Raw genomic sequence first — 6,824 nt, 5'->3', positions numbered from 1 at the left:
AGGGAGCAGTAGGGGCCAAGCTTTTGGATGTCGGGCAGCTTTGTTTTTCCCTTTCTCAAAACCCAGTGGGCGCACTGTAGGTCCTCAGTCAGTATCCATGGTGGTGTTTCTCCAGCATCATTAGCTGGAGGAGGACCAGGAGGACCAGGTGGGAGGGGTCAAAACCATTTATCAAATGGTAAAAATAGACATATTTGGCTGGAGGCGTGATGTGATAATGACCTAAAGCACGGGGACAGAAGATCTGTAAGGATTTGGTCGTGTTCCGCCATATCAATAGATGGGAATGGCCAAGGACCATTTCTGGGGGCACCGGGGTCTGAAAGAAATAGCCCGTTCCCCGGAACCAGACCAAGGTGGACATGAGCCCGGGCTGCACCCCTTTTTGACTGTGGACAATGTTTGGGTGAAAGTCTCTCTCTGCTCTTTCACCTGTAAAATGAGAAGGCTGTGGGGATTACAGACAGCAGAGATGAGAGGTGGGTGAACATTAGGCGTTGTGTTGGCAAAGCCAAGAGCACTGTGACAGACAAGGCAGAAAACTCACCCAGTGGCAGCTGGAGTTTGTAATGAAATGTCAGCACCCGTGGGTTTTTTTTAAAGATTTTATTTATTTATTTGAGAGAGAGAGTGAGAGAGAGAAAGAGCACAAGAGGGGGGAGCGGGAGAGGGAGAAGCAGACTCCCTGCTGAGCAGGGAGCCCGATGCAGGACTCGATCCCGGGACTCCAGGATCATGACCTGAGCCGAAGGCAGTCGCTTAACCAACTGAGCCACCCAGGTGCCCAGCACCCGTGGTTTTATGCTAAAAGTATCCTAACTCACCACCAAGACACAGAGGGGGCTCAGCTTTGTGGCATCTCCTAGAAGGGTTTCAGGGACAGAAAGAGCACCCCCCAGAGGCAGGATCATTTTAGAGGCTCAGTTTCTGGAGCGTGAGTACCTGAACTGTTCAGTTTTGTGGCTTTGAAAGTGATTTCCCTCTGTACACCTCCATTTGTGTATCTACAAGATAGAGGTCATTATTAATACGTAACCGATAAATATATAATAACCCCAATCTTACAGGGGCAAGCATCAGTGTCAATGAGATAATTGGCATAAGGTGCTAAATACAAAGGCGGGCACCTAGAAAACCACCCCAATGACCATTTATTTAACCATGCCTTCAAAATCGTTGACATGTTGTTAGCTTCTTTTTGAAGAGCAGGGCTGCAATCCCCTAACATGGACGCCAGACGCACCACACAGGAGCTCCTGAGTTAGAGTCTCATTTGAACCTACAAATTAGCATTGTTGTATCAGAGACAAAGTGAGGCTCAGGGATTAAGTCCCTTGCGCAGGTAAGTGACAATTCCAAGATAGTATCAATATCATGTTCAGAACACAGCCTCTGAAGCCGGACTTCTTGACTTTGGACCTGGTTCCCACCAGTTCGTGGTCACATGGCTCTCTCTGTTCCTGTTTTCTCAACTGTAAACTTTTGGGGGAATGGGGAGAAAGAGAGAGCTCTAAATTAGAACCTCTCCTAGGGTTTTGAAGGTCAACTGAGGAGAGTAGCTGGAACACTGCAAACAGCACATTAGACATTAGTCAATGTTATTGGGTAACGAGCCTTCATATTTCCCTTCTAGTCTTTAGCAAGGCCTAACCTGGCTTTTATGGACTAACCTTACTCCCTAGAACGGGCTCAGGGATGATACAAGAGCAAAATTTTCCAAGAGGCGAAACACAACCAAACAAAATCACCACTGAGGCTACACTGAACAAACAGGTTGTTTTCCTGAAACGTTGACGTGGGCAAAAGCTAGAACCTTCCCTCCAACCTTCAGACTCGTGGAATTTCAACCAGTGGGTAGAAGTTGGGTGACACTAGATTTACTCGAACTTACTCCGAGAAAGACCTTGAGTCTTTAACACCTGAGTTAAGTTAATGGGCTTTCTTGGGTAGATATGAGACAGCCCGCCCCCATGGGAAGTGACCACAAGTCATCCAGAATGTGATAGCATGGGTTTTTCTGCAACACGAAGGCAGTTGGCTACATGTACTTCAAGGTATTTTAATAGTCATTAGTCAGGCACCTGGGTGGCCCAGTGGGTTAAGTGACTGCCTTTGGCTCAGGTCATGATCCTGGAGTCCCGGGATCGAGTCCCGCATTGGGCTCCCTGCCCAGCAGGGAGTCTGCATCTCCCTCTGACCCTCCCCACTCTCTTACTCTCTCTCAAATAAATAATAATAATATAAAAAATAAAATCTTTTATAGTTAGTCTAGGAATGGAGTGTTTTAGGAGGTGGTCTAAATTTTACCCTTTTTTTTTTTTTTCTCTTTCAGAATTGATTACCCATTTACACCCTCCGGTCCTAGGTAAGGAGACATCTCTCTATTTGTTAGCATCTCAAATGTTAACCACACCCGTGAAACAATATCATGTTCTTTGCACTTTCTGCCACTTTGCTCTTTCTTTTGCTATTCTTCTGGCACTAAAGTCCCTCCCTAGTCATGACAGCCAACTCACATATTGATAAAATTCACCCATTTTAAGTGTACCATTCAATGATTTTTAGTGAATTTACAGAAGAGTATAAACGTCGCCACAATCCAGTTCTAGAACATGTTCGTCACCCCAAGAAGATCCCTTGTATCCATTTGCCATCACCCCCCATCCCCATCCTCAGGCACAAGCACCATGAGTCTCCTTTCCATCTCTATAGATTGGTCTTTTCTGGACATTTCATATAAATGGAATCCTACACGTGATCTTTTGTACCTGCTTTTTAAGTTAGAAAGTTAATCATGGAACTCTTATGTGCTCACCATAGATAACGTTGCCTCAGTGTCTCAGTTCTTGGAAGAAGTGGACCATTTCCACATGTGGATGACTGGTTTTAACCTACGCACTCATGAAATCAGGAGTTTCGAGAGAGAAATGGAGATGTGGGAACACTTTGTCCGGTAGTCAAGCCAGTGAAAGGGAAACTTGAATCCCAAAATGTTGGTTGGTTTCTTAACTGCTTCAATTACCAATCACTTGTTTAGGGGTTGAACCAACGTAGCCTGGAGTATGTACTGGAAAATGTGGCCCTTCAGCCCTCTTGGCTTTGGAGTCAGAAGGAAGCTCTTTTCAGGGTAGTCGGCAGACAGCAGGGTCTCTATGTGTAGGGATCGCATGCTGAGGACCAAAGCTGACCTCAGCAGGAGCCTCACAACAGTTCACCGGACTGATGTGAGGATATCATTAAATGCATTAGTGCTTGGGTGCCTGGGTGGCTCGGTTGGTTAAGCGACTGCCTTCGGCTCGGGTCATGATCCTGGAGTCCCGGGATCGAGTCCCGCATCAGGCTCCCTGCTCAGCGGGGAGCCTGCTTCTCCCTCTGACCCTCTCCCCTCTCATGCTGTTTCTCTCTCTCTCTCAAATAAATAAATAAATAAAATCTTTTAAAAAGTTAAAAAATAAAAAAATAAAATAAAACCCAAAACTTAATTTTATTTATTTGATCAAAATGACAATAAGATTCCAAAGGCAAATATGTAGGGTCATATAGTTGTTAGCAAAATTTAGCTCCTTTGGGCGCCTGGGTGGCTCGGTTGGTTAAGCGACTGCCTTCGGCTCAGGTCATGATCCTGGAGTTCCGGGATCGAGTCCCGCATCGGGCTCCCTGCTCAGCGGGGAGCCTGCTTCTCCCTCTGACCCTCTCCCCGCTCATGCTGTTTCTCTCTCTCTCTCTCTCAAATAAATAAATAAAATCTTTAAATGCATCAGTGCTTGTAAACTGTGTAATATGTCTGGCACAGAGTAAGCTATATTATATAAATACATAATAATAACTAATTAATAATAAAACATAACAATAACTAATGCTATACACATTGTTAAATAATTTAAAATATTAAATAATAAATATCAAAATGACAAATAACATGGTTAAATAATAACATAATAAAGGTGGAAACATAATTGTTCATAAATAGCATATTATTAAATAATAAATGTAAATAACATATATCAATAAATAATAATTGTTAAATGATAACAATACACTAATCTCATGTCAAAATTACTTCAGGCTTATGAAGGGCCAACCAATATTTATTCATTAAGTCTCTATGGTGTGCCAGTCCCTATCAGTTGATATCATGGGTCTAGCTTTGAACAAGATACATGGGGTCACTTCTGACAAATGAGAAAGACCTTGAACGAGTCATTATGCATTAAATAATTATAAGGAATGGGAACCTGTACGAAAGTGCAATACAAGTGGATCTAGTGTCGTTTGGATGTTCCAGAAAGTTCCATAGAGATTCACATCTAGGCTGAACCTAAGAGGGTAAATAGGCAAAGGGTGTGTGGTGTTCCTACCAAGCAGAGAAAATCATGTCAAAATCCCCAAGGCAAGAAAGATGGGGGCAAACTCAGGACACCTAACAAAGTGTGAGCAGAGAAAACACAGGAAGGGTGGTCCAAGGTGAGGCTTGAAGTCTAAGATCAAGCAGAATATCATAAGCCATTTCAATGCTACTTTTGATCCTAAGAGCAGTGGGGTATTCATAGCTTGGGGGCAGGGGCAGGCTGGTCTTTGAGAATGAACATTTTCCCTGCAGTGTGGAGAATGGTTGGGACAAATAGGTTGGAGGCATCCAGAAATAAGTTACTGTCATAGTCAAGGCAAGGTGCAATGCTAGGTAGTGATGAAAGTGCAGAGATAGGTGGATAGCTTTGAGAGATACTCAGGAGCCACTCTGGCAAGCTAACAGATTACTCTTCTAGGAGAGAGGGAGAAATGAGACTATGAGAAAGACTCAAGGATTTTGGCTTACGAGGTGAGGTGTGGGCCCTCTGGTCACGTGTATTTTGTGCCACACAGCGGGGAGTGTGGTGGGCAAGCATGGTGCGGATAATTGGGACAGATGTTAGAAAGTCAATTCCCTTGCAAGCTTGCCCCACACCTGGCATGTTTCCTCTTTTCCAGAGTTTGTTAACAGTACCTGTGTCTTTCCATTTCTGTATGGTGACACCATCTACTACAACTGCATCTCCATCCGCAGCGATTATGATTGGTGTTCACTCGACAAGAAATTCCAAGGCAGATGGCGGTACTGTACTGGGCAAGGTGAGCATCGCTATGATGGGCTGTCTTGGATGCCAAGGATCCAAGAAGCAACTGATAGTAGCCGACCACGTGACTTTGGTGTTGGATATACCTGAGTCCGAATCCTGACTATTCTCCATGTGTTGACCACTTTGAAAAGAGTTGGGTGTGGTGGACAAAGCATGTGTTGTGAGTTTAGTGATGGTTGATCCTAAAACTTGCCATGTTCATATTTCCCCTTCTGCTCCTTCCTTTCTCTGCAGATCCCCCCAAGTGTACCTTCCCCTTCTTCTACAGAAGAAAACTCTTTCACAAATGCACCAAGGAGGGCTATGTTTTGAATCGGAGTTGGTGCTCACTGACAAAAAATTATAACCAAGATGGAAAATGGAAGCAATGCTCTCCTCATGAGTAAGTTGGCTGGGGAAGAAGGGTGTGTGTGTGTGTGTGTGTGTGTGTGTGTGTGTGGCGGGGGTCTCTTAAAGTGGGGAACCTTCTAGGTTAATGGAAAGGGAAGCTTGGGGTCTACATTATCCAGTGATGGATTAGATTGGGGGTCAGCAAATGTTTCCTGTAAAGGGCCCATTCGTAAGTATTTTAGGCACATAGGTCTTACGGTCTCTCACATACTCAACTCTGCCCAGTAGTACAAAAGTTGCCACAGGCAATAAAAAACAAATGAACATGGCTGTGTTCCAATAAAACTTAACTTATAGACCCCGAAGTTTGAATGTCATATAATTTTCAGGTGTCACAAAGTATCAATCACCTTTTGACTTTCATTTTCAGTTAGGCACTTAAAAATAAGAAAACCAATATCTCAAGGGTCATAAAAACAGATGGCAGGTTGGATTTGGCCTCTGAGCTCTAGCTTGCTGGCCCCTGGATTGAATGATCTGTCCTTGACCCCATGAGGATGAAGAAACGAGGTCAGTTTCCACTGAAAAGAAGATGCGGGAAGAAGAGCCTGGTCAACAGACCACGGAGAGCTCACTCATCTCTGTGCTCTTGAATTACAGTGAGGACTTTATTGCGTGTACAATGGTGTCTCAGTCAACCTTCACGATGACCTCGGGGAATGATTATAGGTGTCATTATGCCCACAGAGAAATGAGGAAACAAGGGGCTCAAAGGGATAGGTTATACCCAAACTCAGTGTTAAATCCCATCATCTTTATGAGGTTCTGTGCAGAGAGCACTTACTAACCGTCCCATTAAATGATAGGCTCAGTTATGAGCTTTCCACTCATTACGTCTCTCCCCACCAAAATTGCCTTTTTATGGATGTGGAAACAGACATCAAGAATATGCCCATCGAGATCATGACCTGAGCTGAAGGCAGACGCTTAACTGACTGAGCCACCCAGGCACCCCTGACTTTTATTTTTTAAACACTAATTTTGATTTACACAAGTGACTCATGAACAGATGCTCACTTAAACATTGAGGCACTATGTGAATATGGGGAGTAAAACATCACCCCTCCCTGTCCCGCTCACATTGCCTCTTTGCTTCCTACTCTCTTCCACGGCGAGAAATCCAACCAGCTGCTCAGGATGTGTTCTTTCAGGTTTATTCCATGCATTTACACAAGGATAACAATTTTAAGGTCCTTTAAAACATGAATGAATAATACTATCCCTTTTGTTCTGTGACTTGATCTTCATTTAAATATACACATTATGGTGATTTTTCCACCTGAATTCATAAACCTACCTCACTTTTCTTCATGCTTT

This window comes from Mirounga leonina, unplaced genomic scaffold (assembly GCF_011800145.1).
Source record: "Mirounga leonina isolate KUSES-001 unplaced genomic scaffold, KU_Mleo_1.0 Mir_376, whole genome shotgun sequence".
NCBI classification, from domain to species: domain Eukaryota; kingdom Metazoa; phylum Chordata; class Mammalia; order Carnivora; family Phocidae; genus Mirounga; species Mirounga leonina.
Note: the sequence above shows the minus strand (reverse complement) of the source record.